Source organism: Balaenoptera musculus, chromosome 16, assembly GCF_009873245.2.
Source record: "Balaenoptera musculus isolate JJ_BM4_2016_0621 chromosome 16, mBalMus1.pri.v3, whole genome shotgun sequence".
NCBI classification, from domain to species: Eukaryota; Metazoa; Chordata; class Mammalia; order Artiodactyla; family Balaenopteridae; genus Balaenoptera; species Balaenoptera musculus.
Window position 1 is genome coordinate 33,506,515 of NC_045800.1, and position 20,144 is coordinate 33,526,658.

The 20,144-nt window shown below is 41.2% G+C and overlaps 1 protein-coding gene across 1 annotated transcript in view; it reads right to left on the bottom strand.

Moving 5' to 3' along the window:
* Positions 1-3,024, bottom strand: part of LOC118882391 (1-phosphatidylinositol 4,5-bisphosphate phosphodiesterase epsilon-1-like) — an 81,807-nt gene extending 78,783 nt beyond the window's left edge. Inside the window, exon 1 of the mRNA XM_036828067.1 lies at positions 2,880-3,024. The gene's annotated coding sequence lies outside the window, so the exon portion shown is untranslated. The remainder of the gene's footprint in view (positions 1-2,879) is intronic.
* Positions 3,025-20,144: the final 17,120 nt, after the last annotated feature.

Consider the following 20,144-nt stretch of genomic DNA (forward strand, 5'->3'; position numbering starts at 1 on the left):
AGCACTATATAAGTGTCAGCAACAACAACTACTATTATTATTCTCATCTAAATAGACTTGGTAGGGGACTATGAACAGGAAATTGCTAATTTATGACTAAATTCGATTTGGAAATTAGTACACTGGAGATTAATAGTCATTAATCCTTTAGAACAATATCCCAGGGCAGATTTCTGAGATGATGGAAATGTTATATATCTTCCTTGTCCAGTATGGTAGCAACTAGCAACATGTAACAATCACTTGAAATGGGACTAATTTCATTTAATTCTAACTAACTTAAATTTAAATGCAAATAGCCCTATGTGGCTTGCGGCTACCCTACTGGACAGAGGGCCGGGTTCCAATCTGGCTCATGAAAACCTATTTAAGCCATAATACAGATGAATCACAGCATTAATAAAAACAAGCCTGAGTTCTATACCATGGGAGCAGAGAAGACCCTATGATGCTGAAGAGAGTTTTCTCTTCCTTTCTAGGCCCCATAGTTGGCTCATGGCAAAGTGCATCTTTGATATATTATTCTTCTTTCTCTACTCCCCAGTTCCCCATCTCCAACTCTCCTCTTGGGAACCCCACATAATTGGGCCACATGCTTCCCTAAGCGCCCCCCATCAATACCTCCCAGCCCTTCTACAGCAGTACCATGCTCCCCAGCCACCTGCCTTCCCTCTCCCAACCAAATTCCCACTTGCTCAATGCCAAGATCTCAACCAAGTGTCCAGAGGAAAGCAACCTGATCAAACAAATCCACACTCTAAGCAGTTACTGCTTTTTCTCACGTCTTCCCTGCTACTCCTGAATCCGAAGCTCTAAATTGTTGTGCTCCCCTGGACCCCTTCTCCCCGCAAGCAGAGGGAGCCCAGGCAGAGAAAGAAGGAGCCCAGACTGAAGCAGTTGTTGTCCTCTACAGGCTGATTGCCAGCCAGGTGTGTGGAAGGCAGGCACTGCCAACACACATGTGCAGAGCAGCCTCGCTCCTTGCAAATATCTCCTCTTGCCCAGGCAGGGCAAACATTCCCTGCTCTCTGCTTTAGAAAACAGCAAGCACAATTCTTTTCAATTTTCCTTTATTCATTTAAAAATTTGTAGGTAACAAATTGCACATCAAATGAATTGTTTAAAATTCACGACAAAAGCCCAGGGAAGACTGTGATTAAGAACAGTTGCAAATAGAAAAAGAAAACCAACCACCTTCATCAGAATCTAGCTTCACCACAATGCACTGGAGCATGGAATTTTTAATCACACAGGTCAACCTTGGAGTACATCCAAGGAGCTTATGTTACTATAAGGACTGGAAGACTGTCCCTCCAGCTCTTACTTGATCCCCAGGCTTGGACCAAGGATGATTATTATGCATGGCTCCTAGGTATAAGGAAAATTTTCCCTGTGGGGCTGTAAGTGGAGGACAATTTGAATGGTAAACATTATGTTCTTCTCTGAATCCTTTTGGTTATATTATCTCCTTTTCCGAAGTAGAGATTTGTATTGAAGAAACAAAGTCGTAACACTATTTCTAGAGGGCCTTCTAGGTGCAAGCTCTGTGCCAAGAAAGCCACAGTTAATTCCTTCAGTAGGGAAAATGAAACATCTACATAAATAACTCTCAAAGAACGCTGAGAGAAGAAAGGCTAGGGAGGTATTCAATAAAATGCTGCATGCATCAGAGCTGGAGAATGTTGACTATTTGGGGCTGGGGTATCACGGAAGGTCTCACAGCAGCAACAAAAACTTAGTGTGAAGGATGGTTAGGATTTAGCGTGGTAAAATGGAGCAGGAAGGGCACTCAGGAAGAGCAAAGAATGTTCTAGATGACAGCATCATCAGGCATCCTTCAGAAAGTATCCGCGAAGACATGGCTGCATACAGCATTCAGAGATAGTCCGCCACCCCTTCACCCCCAATGCCAACTGGGCCCTGTAAGGGCATCTACAGGGTCACCTGCATCCACCTCCCAAGACAGGCTCTCAAAAATTCTTCCTGGTGGGGTGCAGCACTCTTGGCCTCGGCTGTGCCCATTCCGTGGCAGTGGCTCCACCCTATCCCCACCAGGGCTTCCTACCAGAAACACAAGGAAATTCACTAATCCTGCAGAGATCTAAATGACCTACTGGCAAATTTTGCATGATGAAACTCAAATTAAGAACTATGTGGAAATAAAACTTTTCCATCAAGTGAATCCTACTTAACATCTATTGAGGGAGCTCCCTCTTTAAAATGAGGCTGCTAAATCTTTGAATGATGGATCTTTCTTACACTGAATAATTAGTTGAGTCAGTTGAACCAAGTGTTCTCATGACTTAAATACCAGGCAAGATGTGCGGGGGGAGCCGTAAATTTACACTGTGCATTTAACATTAGACACAAGGAAGACTTTTCCTTCTAGGTTATTCATTATCACAGCATTAGAAGACTCTAAGAAAAAAGACGAAGCCATTGTTCTAGTTACCAGTGAAAGTGAGACCAGGTCCAATACTATATTTTCTAGGATTTGATGTAGCTAATCTCTCCAGGAACAATCTCTTGAGCACTTTCCGTGAAATACTGGCGGCTAGGGGGGCCGCCTCAGCAAGAGCTTATACTTTTCTTCTTTGTACTGCACACGCAAAATGCAGCGGAGACCCGAGGCAAACATTTGAAGGGGCGAAGGAAGCACTTACAGGGTAACCTCCAGCCCATATGAGGGCTGGCCCGCGCCCCCTAGGGAGTCGCCTACCTCAGTTCTCCCCTGGGGAGGGGAGTAGGTACCTGTACTCCCGCCAGGTACGCGGACTGAGGCTGCTGCCCCTGGCCGGATCTACTGGACTCATAGATTAAAAGCCCATCTCTCCCCTTCTCCAAGCCTGAGGAACCGAGCCACAGAAACACCTTCTCACCTTTCCTCTTCTAGCCGGTCGCGCCGGAGTCCCCAAGTGCAGCGTCCCTCTGGGATGCGCCTGTCGCTAGCGGCGTCGGGTGTCCTCGCTACCGTGTGTCAGCGGCGGAGCGGACGACAGGAGCGCGCAAAGCCGGGAAAGTGCCCGGGAGACAGAGCCCGGGGCGCGCCGCCCGCCGCCGCCGCCGCCGCCGCCGCCGCGCCCACCCGGCCCCGCGTCGTCGTGTGCGCCCCCGCCCGGCGCCGCTCCCTCGCTCCGCGCCCGCAGAGCTCTGCAAGCTGCCCGGACGGCGGCGCGGGCGGCAGCGGAACCCCCGCCCTGGGCCGGGCTTTCCCAGAACTCACCCGCCCCGGGTGAGAGGCCGCGAGCGCTACCGCGGGCCGCCGGGCGGCCGGGGGCGCGGCCTGAGCCGGGCCCGCCCCCGGCCGCGGGCTGCGCGGAGACGGCAGGCGCGAGGGGCGGACCCGGCCGCCACCCACGCCCCGGCCGCGGGCCTCGCGACCCCAGCCCGGCCCAGGCCTCGGCCCCGGCCTCGGCCTCGGCACCCGGGGGCTGCCCAGCACCCGGGCCGCAGCGGGAGCTGGCGAGAGCGCAGCGGGGTTGCCCAGCTCCGACCGGAGGTGGGCAACTCGGTCCACCTCAGGCCGCGGGAATTTAGTCTCACACTTTCCGCCAGGGACCGTCCCTGCTCGACACACACGGAAACCGAGGCTCTTGGAGGTTAAATTACTTGACCAAGGTTACTCTGGTAAGGGCAGCACCAAGTCTCCAGTCTGTTCGGTCATTCGTCATTCAGATATTTACTGTTGAGCACCACAGTGGGCGCAATGCAGTGCCAGGCTCAGGAGGTACTCCTTTGACTGCTATAGTGACCGTCCAAATAGTGACATCCAGGTCTGTGGACTCCAAATCTAGTGGCTTTCGCTGCTGAAGCAAACAGGAGGTGTTCAGCGCTGCCAAACACTGCAGGCTCTGCACGGAGCCTTACCTAGCCGTCGAGGTGGCTTTTATACCCAACTGGCAGTCAGGAGAGCCGGGGACCTGAGGAAAATCGAATTATCATCCCCCTCCCTTTCCCCTAAACCCCACTCCCTCTTTACCTATTTTAATGGACTGACCTGTTCCATAGGTCTGACCCTTCCTCTTGTATTCAATCAGGACCAATTCCGGCGGCCCCTAGCCCTCCCATCTGTCCACTCCTTGGAGCGAAGCATCCCCCTCAACACAGCCATATCATTCTTCCTCTTCTACAACTTTAATCTGTGCAGAAACCTTCACTGGCTCCCTGCTGCCTTCCAGACTAACTCCCCACGACTGTAGGAACCCAACATGGCCTGGTTATTAGGGACCACCCAACAGGATGCTTCTCCCACTCTGAGCTGCTTTCTACCTGGACCATGACCACCTCCTCCCACACCCTTTCCTCCTGCTCAAGTATGACCCTTTCTTTCAGGTCACTGTTAAAAGTGGCCTCCCCTCCTTTGAGCCTGCAGGCGCAGGAGGGGTTGGAGCAAGAATGTGCAGGAGGGGCACCAAAGAATTCTGCCTGTAAGAAAAATATGCCAGCCTGGTCCTTAAACTCTTTTGCTGTTTTCTCACCACTAGGATTTTCCTGAAAATCAACGTTACCTCCTTCCTTGAGAGCCGGTTTTGGAAAGCTCTCTGCAGAAGACTCTGAGGAGACTCTTTGTTCATGAAAAGCTTGAGACCTTAGCACTAGAGGAATAGGGAGTAGTCATTTGCTCTGACCCAGTGCTCGCACGGTCCTGGACAGGTGAATGGAGGAGCCAGGAAAAAGGAAGCATTACTGACAATAAACAAGGTAGGCTATTTATTGAATATACAGTTGTGTATTATGGTCTTATAATGCATTTAATGAATTAGTAATATCAAACATCATTAATCACCTGGAGCCCTCAAAGACTTGTTTTGTTTTGTTTTGTTTAATTAGGCACATGGGAATTAGGCTTGCAAACTGGTGGATGCACAAGCAGTTAACATTGAATCCTCCAAATGAGTCACTCCACCATTAGTAACCAAGGAAAGTCTAGGTCCGTTAGACAGGAAAGTTATCTGAGTGTGATAATCAGCATCACCTATCCCTGGAATAGGGAGCCGTCCCCAATTTTTTGCAAAGAGAGCGGGTCCAGATCAATGTCCTTTGCTCACCCCCCTCAATCCCTCTCTAAATGAGACTGGAGGGAGCCGTGTCCCTGAGGCTGCCTCACCGCATTGGAATGTCTGAGCTAACAGTGCTTCCAGAGGGTTCATTGCTCCTCTGAACAGAACTGCCCAGACTTTCTGGAGATTTTAATTCACTCCCCAACCTCGCCAACAGTTGCACACAAGGTGCCTTTTTTACACCCTGCTCTCTGTTCAGTGAAACACACAGACCATCTCAGGGGAACAATGGCTCCATTCAAGACTTTTTCAAAAGTACAGCGTATAACCTCCACACTGTGGGTTGCTGCCAGCCATTATCTGAAAGAAGAAAGACGGTCAAATAAAGTGCTCGTGAATTGGGGGAGCACTGGACAGTTTCCATGGAAAATTCAGCTTCAATCAACTAAGTTATGCATCTTTGTATACAAGACCGTTTTGCATAGTCAAAAACAACAACAAAAACAAAAGCCCCAAGAAATAATGCTGTGGAAGCTATTTAAATGTAGTGCATCTTTGTTTGAAATTTCAGAAGAAAGCACACATCTCTCTTGAACTTGTTACATAATGGTCTCCATTTGATGGAAACTGATTTAAGTTGTAAACATTGGGACTAGGGAACTTAAGTCGTAAAATCATTTTAAGAAATGGAATCACGTCCCTACTTTCTTCCTCTCACATCCTGTAATTTTTGTGATTGGTGGGGGGTGTCTCTGACTTCATGGTTGTTGCTGCCAGTGGGAGGCCCCACACCCCCTACTGCACATACTGCAGAAAAAAAGATTGGCCCTTTGCCACACTCAACAAGCCGGCCATCAGTTAACCCATTTATAAACAAACCTTAAGGTTGGGAACTGAGTAGTCAGCACAGGCACCATTGACAAATTTATTGATCTTTGTTCAACAGTAGCTAATTGCTAAGCAGAGGAATTTGCCAACAGACTTCTGGGTAGCCTTGGAAGCCAAGGAAGAGCTGAAGGAACAAGGCAGCCCTGAGTTTAGGAGTTGCCATTTTCTCTCATTTGAAGTCAGTGTATCAGATTGTACAGGGTTTACCAGCTGTCTGCACATAGGCTAGTGAGTTCAGATAGTGGGGACAGAGCCCAAAACAAGCTTTCCAGAGTTATCTCATATGTGAGGGTAGAAGTACTAAGGCAGTTCGAGGTTGGTGAAAAATACCAGTGTGTTAGAGCAGCAGGTAGCTCTACTTCTGTTGGGTGGTAGGAGTGTGGGTGAAGGAGATCTGTCTCTCAACATAGCCGGTATTAGGGGCACAGACTGATGTGGATCCACTTGAGTTGATAGCCTCAATCCACCTCCCAGGTGTGAGCCCCTGAGCAAGTTACTTACCTCTCCTCGTTTTCCTCTTCTGTAAACTATATCTACCCTTCATGATGGTTGTGAGCAGTGAGTTAGTCTATGTGAAGCACTTAGATTAAAGAAATACAACTCTGAACTCTATTTTCATTTATATTTAAGGTATTTAAAAACTGTGATCTCCTTTGAATATTGCAAATATCTTGTTAGTGTTTTGACAGAAAGTCCATCCATCTTTTTCCCTTGAAACGTTCTGGAATCTCATTTTAATATCTGGTTCAGTTGCTATCAGCAAAAGGCAGGTGTAGCTCAAATCATCTCAAGGAGCCATAACTAAAAATTATAAAAGCACAATTAAAAAAGTTTTAACTGTACTAGAATCCCAAAGCATAGACATTGGAGCTTGAGACTTCTCTAGATGTAGGTTTTAAAGTTTCATGTTGTTCTAAGTGGCCAAAATTTTGAAGAGGAAAAGAACTCTGGTGTGATCGTGGAACTCAAAGGAAAATAATATTCGCTTGAAAAACATCATGTTTTCTTCAAGCTTTGCTGGAGCTAGTCTGCTAGGAAAATGGCCATGGCTCCTGGGTGATCCCAAGTGCTGTGAATTGTCCGTAGATTGGACTGGTCACCAGTGGAGGGTGGATGGCATGAAGGCAGGTTTGCATAGGTTAATTTGTTCACTGATTCTTCAGCTGGTAACTTGATGCTGATTAGCTCTACAAGCCCCCAACGAGCTCATTCTTTGGTTTCTCGGCCACTTCTCCTTCACCAATGTTAGCATGTTACTATCTGCTAGCCTTCCCAGATCCTTTTATTCACAATTATCATCCTCAACCACTCCTTATGCCAGAAAATGATAATAATGATAACAGCAGCTGCAATTGAGTGCTTACCATTGTGCTGTTCTTTTATTCTTTTATGCAAAAAATATGTATTGAGCACCTACTATGTGCCAAGCATTGTTCTAGGTACCAGAAATACAGCAGTGAACACAACAGTCAACAAAGTCCCTGCCTTCATGGTGCTTATATTCTGGTAGGCATAGATAGACAATGAGCTATGTAAAAGTAAAGCATATAGTATAGGAGAAGGTGATAAATGCTTGAGGAAAGTAAAGCAAGAAAGGAAGACAGGGAGTGCTGCAGGGCTTGGGGATGATTGCAATTTTAAATACAATGTCTCAGGTAAGACTTCATTGAGAGGTAACAATGGAGTAAAGGCTGTAAGAGGTGAGGGAGGGTGGAAGACACTGCTTATTTCCCTCCAATATCCATCCTCCATTGTTTCTTTTAGCTATAAAACAGTTCCCACCTACCCTGTTTTGTCTGGGCCCATGATTGCCCACTACTTTCCCAACCTCCCTTGCATCTAGGCTAAGTTCATGGCTTAGTTTCAGCCAATGACATATGAACAGAAAGTCAGCAGGCAACATCCAGTAATGTCCTTAGAGCTGAAGCTGCTTGCCTCTGATTTCTTTTCTCCCTTCCCATTATTTGAGAATTGGCAAGGTCTGAGGCAGCTGTCTTGGCCCAGAGATGGAAGCCCTATGCAGAGAGAGCAGAGGTACCACAGCAGCTTGGACCACTCACTTTGGGACTGTTACGTGAAGTCAAGGGAGGCTTTTTTTCAGATGGGAGAAATAATAGCATGTTCCTGTGTTGAAAGGATTGACCCATGAGAGAGAGAAAAATGGATGATACAGAAGAAAGAGGCAAGTATTTCTGTAAAAATGTCCTCGAGTGAGTGAGAGGGGATGGGGTCTAGTGTGCAAGTCAACGGGCTGGGCTTGGACAGGAGCACAGACAGCTCATTTAAAGAAACAGGAGACAAGACAGATTATATTTTCCAAAAGTGACCACGGCAATATTTCCAGGCCCACATACTTTTCCAGAACTTTGCCACTGATAACAGGTGGAGACCAATTCCCCTTCTTGTGAATATGGGGCAGCCCCAGTGGCTTACCCACTTCTTATTCAATAGAAAGTGGCAGGAGTGATGCTACCTGGCTGCAGTGGCTACGTCACAGAAGTTGAGACAGCTTCCAGAACTCTCATACTAGGAATGCAGATGCCATGTTGTGAGGAAGCGCAGGCCACATGAAAAGGTTATGTGTAATGTTCCAGCTGATGATTGCAGCTTAGGATCCCAACTGACAGCCTGCATCAACCCTGGGCATGGGAGTGAGCGTGCCTTCAGGGGGTTCTAGGCCCCAGCCTTCAAGCCATCCCAGGGATGGCAAGCAGAACAGACAAAAGCTATTCCTGTGAAGCCTTACCCGAATTGCAGGTTTGGGAGCAAAATAAATTTCAGTTTTTTAAGCCACAAGCTTTGGGGTAACTTTTTAATATAGATTTAGTAGATGAAACAATAGGTATGGAATTTGGGAGGTGAGTAGAGTTGGTAGAAGCTTGTGAAAGTTTTCTTCAATAAAGTGGTAAACAGTGTTTTCAGGTGAGAGTAAATAGGGTAGGAGGTACAAATAGTTTGAGAGAGAATATCTGAAATACTCATTTAGAAAAGTGGGAGAGTCAATGAAATAGGGAAATATAATGCCAGGTATTGTGTCCAATTGTGGTCACAAATGAAATGTGAGCCCAGACGTCATGATTGTACATTTTTCTTTGGACAGATTTATGGGTGTATGAGAAGAAAAAATGGAGAACTGGATTTAACAAGGGTTATTAACCAAACAAGAAAGAAGCAAGGACTTAGGATACATGCAAGGGAGTGTTTACAATGATCAACCATAAAGTTAAGCCAGGAAAGGAGGAAAGGAGAATCAGTGAGGATGAAGGCTTACCATGCACTGTGCTCAGTGCTTTATATACAATATATCTTGTATTTCTCTTCACAAAAAACATATGAGTAGACACTAATATTGTTTCCATTTTAGAGATAATGAAAACTAAAGCTCAGAGAGGTTAAGCAATTTGCTCAAGGTTACACAAATATCTAGATTTGAACTCATACAATCTGGTTGCTAAGCCATACTCTTACCCTAGCCTTCCTAAGATACCTGAATTAGTTCCTTCCGCACTGAGCCTACCTTGCTCACCCCAACACCACGTCATCCCTGAAGACCTCTGCAGTGAAGGCTACCTTTTCTTCCCTAGTTAACAGGGCAGAAGGAAGAAGGGCTTGTTAATTCCTACCACCCTCTCCCCACCATTTATCCCACTCCCACTTTTCCCAGTGCCTTCCCTCAACAGTCTTCTTTCAAAATTTATGCCACTGGCATGTCCAGTTTCTTTCCATCTTCACCAAAGCCTTCTATCTACCCTTCCTCTCCAGCCTATTTCTGGTATTATCCTAGAGGATTCCACATCCATGCTCCCTTCCAATACTGAGAACACATGTGCCCTCCATGAGAGCAGGGCCATGTGCACACGACATCCCAGCATGGAAAACCATACCTGAAAAATGGTAGTTCTCAGCAAATCTAGGAACCTCCTTGCCTCATTGCTTTCCAGCACTACTCAAACTCAGCTGTTGGCAAGCAAGGTCACACCTCCAAAGTCTCACCTCTGAAATTCCCTTCTCTGGTCACAGTTTTCTCTTCTGTTATTAGGCTGACACTTCTTTTTCTTTATTTTATTTTAATTTTTTTTTGGTATCACATAGTTGTTCTTTTTTTTTTTTTTTAAAGTACACAATTCAACGGTTTTTAGTATATTCACAGACTTGTGCAACCAACACCAGAACCAATTTTAGAACATTTTCATCAACACAAGAGATAATCCCACCCCACCCCCCCATAAGCAGTCATTCCTCGTTCCTGTCACCCCAGTCCCTGGTCACCACTGCTCTGCTTTCTGTCTCCATGGATTTACCTCTTTGGGTCATTTCATAGAAATGGAATCATTCAATATGTGACCTGTCAAGACACTTCTTTTTCTTCATTCTCATTTTCCAGAAGCAGCTTCTCACCCTATGCTATCTACCTCACCCTGACAAAGATGTTGTGAGCAGTGTATGCAGTAAAGTCTCCATCAACCAGAGCTCTGTATGTCTAAAATGTGTTCCAGATCTGCCCTCCTGAGCAACTGTACTTTCTCTAAAGTCTGTATTGCTCTTCTGACTCCTCTCCTTTGCTCGCCTTTCCTCCTACTCTCCCAGCCCTTCCAGTATCCTTTTGATCTCTTCTCTTTTCTCTCAATCACTGTCCCTCCCACTAACATGGCTTGTTCTTGTGACTTGTTTTTGTAACAATTCTCTAGGCCTGATTTTATTCATTACTTTAGTATAGATTTTACTAATATGATGAAAAAAGCTAAGAAACAAAGTCTAAATTACTTTTTACAACATTTGCAATCTGCACATAGGGAATATATCTTCTCTTCCAAGTTCCATGGACATTTACCAGAATGGGTCAAGAAAATCTCAAGAAATTCAGGCTATATTCTCTGGCTAAAATGCAAGAAAACTAGAAATTAATATTAAATATTTCAAATGAAAAAGCATCAACTGCTCAACAATTTAAACGTGTTCTTCTAAGTAATGATTGGGTCACAAGAGAAATCCAAACAATAATTAGAGATTTCTTGGAACATGACAAAAATGAGAATATTATATAATCTAAATTTATGAGATGTGGCTAAAGCAATAATTAGAGGCAAATGTGCGTCTTCAAATGTTTTTTTATTATTAAACAAGAAAGTGTAAAAATATATGAACTGAGCATTCAGATTTTAAAAAATACCGAAGACAATTTCAAGAAAAATAAAATTAAAAAGATAGTAACAATGAAAGCCTACCCAACTAGAAGATAAATCAAAGAGCTGGTTCTTTGGAAAACATAAAATGCCTTCGAGGGGAGCGTTAAAAAAGAGTAACACTCCTGGAAAACATAATCAAGAACAAAAACACTGGGACTTCCCTGGTGGTCCGGTGGCTGGGGCTCCATGCTCCCAGTTCAGGGAACTGGATCCCACATGCCGCAACTAAAGATTCCGCATGCCACGAGGAAGATGCCACATGCGGCAGCGAGGATCCCGTGTGCAACAACTGAGACCCATCGCAGCCAAATAAATAAATAAATATTTAAAAAAAAAAAACACTAGCAAAATGATAAAAGAGAAATAGAACACTATAATAAAGGTGTGAGACTTTCAATTATAAAAGAATATTATGAAAAAGTTTAAGCTAATCAGTTTTTAAAATCTGCATGAAATTGATAATATTCTGAGAAACTGTATTACCACAATTGATCCAAGAAGGAGGAAAGTCTGTATTTCCTTTGGAACACCATTGCTGGGTTTGGGGAATTTTGGGTTTAAGGAATTCTTCCTTACAGTTCTTGTTTTTCCAAGTTATTAGCCATAAACCATGTTTGCTCAGCCTCCTTTGCAGCTGGGGCAGTGACATGTTACCCAGCATCATCAGCCAGGCATGTGTGTGTGAGACTTAGATTCAAAAGTGAACAATTTGAAGAGGGAAGGTCTATAGAGAATACATTTTGCTAGCAAGAATGAGAGCAGAGAAACTCAGCTTTCTGGGGTGTCTGTAAAGCTGGATTCTTGGTGCCAAGGTGGCTTTAGTGCTGGTAGCAGATGGAATTCCAGAAAAGTTGAGTTCCTGGCAGTAGTGCTAACTTATAGCCTCCAGTGCCTGGGGAATTATTTGGGGCATTATTCTTGGAAGCCTAGCTTTGAGGCTGACTCTCCAGCTCTCAACAATTCTGTGAGCTACTCAGATTCCTTTTGGTAAATTGCTTTGCTGCCTAAGTTAGTTTCTGTTACTTGTAACTGAGAATCCTGACTGACCCAATAACCAGTGAAAAAACTGAAAGTAGTTAATTGATTAAATATTTACTGAGTGACTTTTAAGGTAGGAATTGTGTAAGATACTAGGAAAATGACAGTGACTGGGAAGGACTGACATAATCTCTACCTTCATAAAGTTGATAATTTAATGGAGTACTTAGCAATGAATCCTCACCAAAGAAAGATTTAGCATGGTATTTTCAAAGTATTTTTACCCAATACTAGTTCATCAATAAAACGGGGCTCTGTGGCCAAATACATTTTAAAGTGCTGGAGGCTTACAATTCACATTGACATACTAAAGATTATGAGAGGTCCCAGATAAATAACTATTTAACTCTGTTTAACCCAGAGATTCCCTAATTTATAAAATATTGCACAGAACTCTTGCTGTGAAGTGCTGCCCATGGGCCAGATAATTTTAACTATCGGTTCTTACAGACTTTCAGTAGATATAATCAAATGCTCATAAAATATTTTCCAAAGCAAAGAAAATATCATGAAATATCACTTATAAGTCTAGACATGAAAAATCCTAAATAAAATATAATTAAATCGAACTCAGCAGCATATTTTGAAATCATCTACTCTGTGCCAGTCAAAATTTATCTCTGGTTCAAAGATACTTGAATATTAGGTAATTTATTAATAAAAGAATGCATGTCAATAAATCAAAGGAACCAAATTATCATCTCAATAAATAACCAAAAGACATTTCATAAAATTAAACACCACTTTCTACCTGATATAAAAAGTCTTTTTAAAACACATAATAGAAGTGCATGTTCTATGTACTATACTATATCTTTCACAAATAACAGCCATCATCATACAAATTATAATCTATTTAGAGGCATACCTATTAAAATTAATACTAAATAAAAATGCCTATTTATGGTTTTTATTATTCAATATAGTCTGGGTATTTTATTTAATATAGTAAGATACAAAACATAAAATAGAAATAGACCTCCTGAAAAGGAGGAGATAAAATTATGATTACCTGCAGAAAATGTGATTATGTACCTAGATAATCCAAGACAATCAACTACAAAATACTTAAAATTAATGAGGGCTTACTAGAGTGGCTGGATACAAGACAAATATTCAAAAATCAACAGCTTTTCTATATAACACTAATATCTACTTAGAGATATATTGGGGTGATCTCATTCACCATAGCAACAAAAACATTAAAAATGGAAATTAGGTACTGGTTACCAGAGGGAAGGGGGTTGGGGGTATGCAAAATGGGTAAGGGGGATTAACTGTATGGTGATGGATGGTAACTAGACTTGTGGTGTTGATGACTCTGTATTGTAACAGATGTTAAACTACAATGCTGTACACTTGGAACATAGAAAAAAGTAATAAAAGAAAAAAAGAAAAGAAAAAGAAATTAGGGATAATCATAATGATGTACATATTGGATGGGCCAAAAAGTGCCTTCAGTTTTTTAAGTAAAAATAAAAGACACATCTTTCATTTTCACCAAGAACTTCATTGAACAACGTATTCACCCTTTTGTTCCTCTACCTTCTGCCATTTTTCAGGCAACTTCATAATTCCATCTTCCCAAAACTTTTCATCTTTTTGAGCAAAGAACTGTTCCAGGTACCTTTTACAGTCTTCCAGGGAATTGAAATTTTTTCCATTAAGAGAATTTTGTAAAGACTGAAATAAATGGACTGAAGGTCCGATGTCTGGTGAATATGGCGGATGAATCAGAATTTCCCAGCCAAGCTGTAACAGTTTTTGCCTGGTCATCAAAGAAACATGCCGTCTTGTGTTATCCTGATGGAAGATTATGCGTTTTCTGTTGACTAATTCTGGATGCTTTCTGTCGAGTGCCGCTTTCAATTGGTGTAATTGGGAGCAGTACTTATTGGAATTAATCGTTTGGTTTTCCGGAAGGAGCTCATAATAGAAGACTCCCTTTCTATCACACCATATACACAACATCAACTTCTTTGGATGAAGACCGGCCTTTGGTGTGGTTGGTGGTGGTTCATTTCGCTTGCCCCACGATCTGTTCCATTCCACATTGTTGTACAGAATCCACTGTTCATCGCCCATCACAATTTGTTTTAAAAACGGAACGTTTTCGTTACATTTCAGTAGATAATCACATGTGGAAATATGGTCAAGAAGGTTTTTTTTCACTTACGTGGAGTGTGTGTGAGTGATTCTTTTGGAGAAATTATATTTGAATAAATAGGGAGAGACACAATATTCCTTCATGAAAGACTTAAAGATTAAAGATGCCAGGGCTTCCCTGGTGGCACAGTGGTTAAGAATCTGCCTGCCAATGCAGGGGACATGGGTTTGAGCCCTGGTCCGGGAAGATCCCACATGCCGTGGAGTGACTAAGCCTGTGCGCCACTACTACTGAACGTGCACTCTGGAGTCTGTGAGCCACAGCTACTGAGCCTGCGTGCTACAACTACTGAAGCCCACACACCTAGAGCCTGTGCTCCACAACAGGAGAAGCCCCCGCAATGAGAAGCCCGCGCACTGCAACCAAGAGTAGCCCCGGCTCGCTGCAACTAGAGAAAGCCCACGCGCAGCAATGAAGACCCAATGCAGTCAAAAATAAATAAATAAATAAAAGATTAAAGATGCCCATTTCTACTACGTTAATATTTAACATTTACCAAAATTCCAATGGAATTTTTAAAAACTTGCTAGAAAATGCTGACGATTGCTGAAACTAAGGTGATTGTCACATTTAATTTCATTATAATATTCTCTCTACTTTTCTTTTGTTTAAAATTTTCCGTATTAAGAAGTCTTGGGGACTTCCCTGGCAGCCCAGTCGTTAAGGCTCTGTGCTCCCAATGCAGGGGGCACAGGTTTGATCCCTGGTTGGGGAACCAAGATCCCGCATGCCACATGGTGCGGCCAAAAAAAAAAAGAAGTTTTTTTAAAAAACTGAAAATTCCAAAAAAAATCATTAAAAAATGATTAGCTACAAGAATGTTTGAAAAGAAGGACAATGACAGGGTAGCAGAAGTGACATTTCAGCACCAGCAGTGACTATTCCCAGGCAGAAGCCATGTGGTAGCAGTGTGTCCAGAGAAAAGCCAGAAGCTGGTCCTAAGCTGACTGTTCGTGTCATGTGAGCTTGGCTGTGTCTTGCCCTCCTTGGTTTCAGCCATTTTCTGAGCCTCGTTCTCCAGACTTCCCAGTGATTCTGATATAATACATTACTTTTCCACTCAAACCAGCTAGAGTTGATTTTTGTTCTTTGCACCCAAGAAATCTGATTCAAACAGTTTATAAAAGAAAAAACATACTTCTAAATAATCCATAGGCTAAAGAAAAAATCATAACAGAAATTCTGAAATATTTAAAATTGAATGACAATTAAAAAAAACAACAAGCTACATACCAAATCTTATTGGCTATAACTAAACAATACTGACGGGGAATTTATAACTTTTAAACGCATTTATGAGAAAAGAAGGGTGTGTAATGAATAGCTTAAGCATTCAACACAAGAAACTTGTCAGAGAACAGCAGAGGAAACCCCAAAGAAGAAATTGTACATATAAAAGGAATTATTTAAATAGGAAAAAAAAAGCTGGATTTTTGGAAAAGACTAATAAACTAGGTAAACTTCTAGCAAGACTAATTAAGTTAAAAGACGTAAACACATAACGTAGAAATGGTAATAAAGTTTATATTTATTGAGAAGTTTCTTAGTGTCAAGTAAAGTCTTCTAAGTACTTGACATGACTCATTTAATCCTCACAACAAGCCTCGAGATGAATACTATTATTATTTACATAATAGGAAACTAAGGCGCAGAGAGGCTCTTTGCTCAAGTTTCATGATCAGTTGAAAAGACCCTAAGCAGAGTCTCTATTCTTCACCATTATTAAGCTAAAGAAGGTGAACATAACTAGAGTTAGAGTAGAAAGTAAACGAGTACATGACAAGTCTATGAAAAATTTTATGCCATTAAATTTAAAAAGAATGAAATAGACAATTTTTTTTCCTTTTAAAGAAAATTTGTTTATTTAATAGCTATCATAGGCAGTGTGAGTCTTCTTTGTTCTTTTTCAAGGTTGTTTTGGCTATTTTGGGTCCCTGGCATTTCCATAGGAATTTTAAGATCTGTTTTGTCAATTTCTGCAAAAAAAGCAGCTGGAATTTTGATAGGGATTACCTTGAATTTGTAGATCAACTTGAGTTGGTTTGTATCTGTAGATCAGGAACATGGATAAAAATTCAAACAGTGTAGAAAGTAAGTTTCTCCCTCATTATCCTCTACCACGCATTTAGATATCCTCCCAGGGCTGTTCTATGCATATTCAAGCATTTACTTGTAACTTCTTTTTTTTTTTAATTTTTAAAAAAAATTTATTTATTTATTATTTTTGGCTGTGTTGGGTCTTCGTTTCTGTGCAAGAGCTTTCTCTAGTTGCGGCGAGTGGGGGCCACTCTTCATCGCGGTGCGCGGGCCTCTCACTGTTGCGGCCTCTCTTGTTGCGGAGCACAGGCTCCAGACGCGCAGGCTCAGTAGTTGTGGCTCATAGGTCTAGTTGCTCCGCGGCATGTGGGATCTTCCCAGACCAGGGCTCGAACCCGTGTCCCCTGCATTGGCAGGCAGACTCTCAACCACTGCACCACCAGGGAAGTCCCGTAACTTCTTTTTAAAAAAACAAACAAACATATTGATAATTTGTGTTATATGTACCTTGACTTTTTCAGCTAACAGTGTCTCTTAATGATTTTCCCATGATAGTGCATACAGTACTATCCCCTTTATTAATGGTTATGCTCCAGTGTGTTCCCATCCCATTATTTACAGATCCAGTCCTCCATTGATGGAAATCTAAGTTGTACCCATCATTTTGCTGGTAGGGAAAGGGCTGCAATGAATAGCCTTTTATATACAACATTTCACTCATGTAAGAGTAATATTTCCATGGGAGAAATTGTTAGAAGTTGAATTGCTAGGTTTCAATTTTTTTTAATTAAAAAAGACTGCCAAATTGACCATGATAGGGGTTGTAATGATTAACAGTTCCACTGGCAATGTAGGTGAGTACTCGTTTTCCCACCCCCTCCAACAAAGTGCTTTTCAAACTTCTTGAGGCTCTTCCAACATGGGATTGTTGGATTTCCCTGTAGAGTGTTATTTTCTTTGGCACTTTGCCTCCTTTGTGGGAGGTTTGCAGCCTTGGGTGTCTTCTTTAGGAACCTTCCCACACCCGTTTAGCCTTCATTGTATTTGGCATCCTTTCTTCATGTATCTAAGAGATGTCTGAGGCCAATCTTAATTTACTTGTTTTAGATGATGTAATCATTTTCCTGGGTGTCTAAAGGACTATTTTGTTTTCTCTGACGTCTAACATACAAGAGCCAAGATGACTCTGGGACAGTAAAGGAAAGGGATGTACTCTACCAAATATAGAAACTTTATAACTTTTAGACAAAAATATAGGATAATGTCTCTATGGTTTCAGAGTAGAAAAGGAGTTCTTCAATGAGGTTCTTTAAAAAGTTAAGGAATAAGAGAAAATCAGTAAATTTGGCTTTAACCATATAACCTATATAACCATAGGTATCTTTAACAAAGTTAAAACAAAATCTAAAGACTGAAAGAAAAAAGTTGCAACGTAATAACAGACAAATCATTAGTGTCCTTTAAAGAATGTCTTGAAATCAGTAGGAAAAATAGAAAATGGGCAAATGTTATGAACAGGTAATTTATAGAAAAAATAAACCAAAAGGACAAAAAACATATGATAACATGCTAAACCTCATTTATAATCTAGAAAAAACTAAAACATTTAAAAATGGGATAGTTTTTTACACCAAAAAACTGTCTCAGCTACTTGGCCAAAAGTGTTCTGAAGTCTGGCAAGAACAAATGTTAGAATTAGAGGCCATGGGGATTTGTACACTGTTGCTGAGAATGTAAATCAGTACAACCTCTTTCAAGAGTCATTAGACAATATCTAGTGAAGTTGAAGATCCTTACACTACAAATTCCAGTTCCACATCTGTGTCTATACATAGAGGAATTTCTGCATATATACATAAAGAAACATACTATAATTTCTTTGCAGCCTTGTTGTTAATTGCCAAAATAAATTGAAACAAGCCTGAATATCTGAATGTTTGTCTATTGGTGAATGCACTAATGTGTTTGTTTTTTGTTTTGTTTTTGTTTGTTTTTGACAGAATGCTATACTATAGTTTAAGTGAATAAATTAGATTGTGAGTATAAACATGGATATATCTCAAAAATATAATTTTGCTTGAAAAAGAAGAATTACAGAATGACCTTTACAGTATGATAGCATTGCTGTAAATTTTAAAAACAAACAAAATAAGATTATATCTGGTTTATGGGTACATGTGAAATGCAAGTGTTAACAACATGGACAAGATATGTACACATGAACTTCATGACAGGGATTTGCCTCTAGACAGGTAAGAAAATGAAAGAGAAGGGTATAAAAATCAATTCAATTATATCTGTAATGTTTTTGGTTTTTAAAAATATCTGAAGCTTGACTTTATTAAAATTAAAAACTTCTGCTCTGCAAAATACACTGTCAAGACGTTGAGAAGACAAACCACAGACTGGGAGAAAATATTCTCAAAAGATACCTCTGATAAGGGACTATTATCCAAAACATACAAAGAGTTTTTAAAACTCAACAATAAGAAATGAACAACCCAATTGAAAAGTAGGCAAAAGACCTGAACAGACACCTCACCAAAGCAGAAATACAGTTGGCAAGTAAGTTTATGAAAAGATGTTCAACGTCATATATCGTTAGGGAATTATGAATTAAAACAGCAGTGAGATACCGCTACCTACCTATTAGAGTAGCTAAAATCCCAAACATTGGCAATACCAAATGTTGGTGAGGATGTGGAGGAACGGGAACTCTCAAGCATTCTTGGTAGGGATGCAAAATGGTACAGCCACCTTGGAAGATAGTTTGGCAGTTTCTTATAAAACTAAGCATACTCTTAGCATACAATCCAGGAACTGGACTCCTTGGTATATACCAAAATGAAATGAGAACTTAGGTCCACATAGAAACCTGCACATCAGTGTTTATAGAAACTTTATTCATAGTTGCCAAAACTTGGAAACAGCCATGATATTTTTAGTAAGTGAATGAATGAATTAACCTGTGGTATATTCAAACAATGAAATATTTTTTAGTGCTAAAAAGAAATGAACTATGAAAAGCCATGAAAAGACATAGAGGAACCTTAAATGCACATTAGTAAGTGAAAGAAGCCAATCTGAAAAAGCTACATACTATATGATTCCAACTATATGACATTCTGCAAAAGACAAGCTGTGAAGACAGTAACATGATCAGTGTTTGCCAGAGGTTAGGTGGGAGGGAGGGATGAATAGCTCAGAGGACTCAGAGCACAGAGGACTTTTAGGGCAGCTGAACTATTCCACATGATACTACAATGGTGGATACAAGTCATACATTTGTCAAAACCCATAGAATGTACAATACCAAAGGTGAACCCTAATGTAAACTGTGGACTTTGGGTACTAATGATATATCACTGTAGATTCATCAGTTAACAAATGTGCCCCTTTGGGGCAGGATGTTGATGATAGGGGGAGGTACTGTGCATGTGTGGGCATGGGGGTATAGGAGAACGCTCTGTACTTTCTGTTCAATTTTGCTGTGAACCTACAGTTGCTCTAAAAAAAAAAAGTTTATTAATTTAAAAAATATCTGAAGCAAATATAGTAATATTTGTTAATTCTGAGAGGTGGGTATAGTGTTTATTACTTTCTGTACTTTTCTATGTTTAAAAAATTTCTCAATACCACAAAAAAGAAAAAACATGTGATAAGATCACAAGAATAAACTGAACAAAATATAGAAAAGATGGATTTGAAAATAACCCAAACACACACACATACATATATATAATATACATGGGTATAATAAATAATAAAATAAATATAACGAGCCAGTGTGAAAGGGATGGACTATTAAACAATGTATTAGGAAAATTG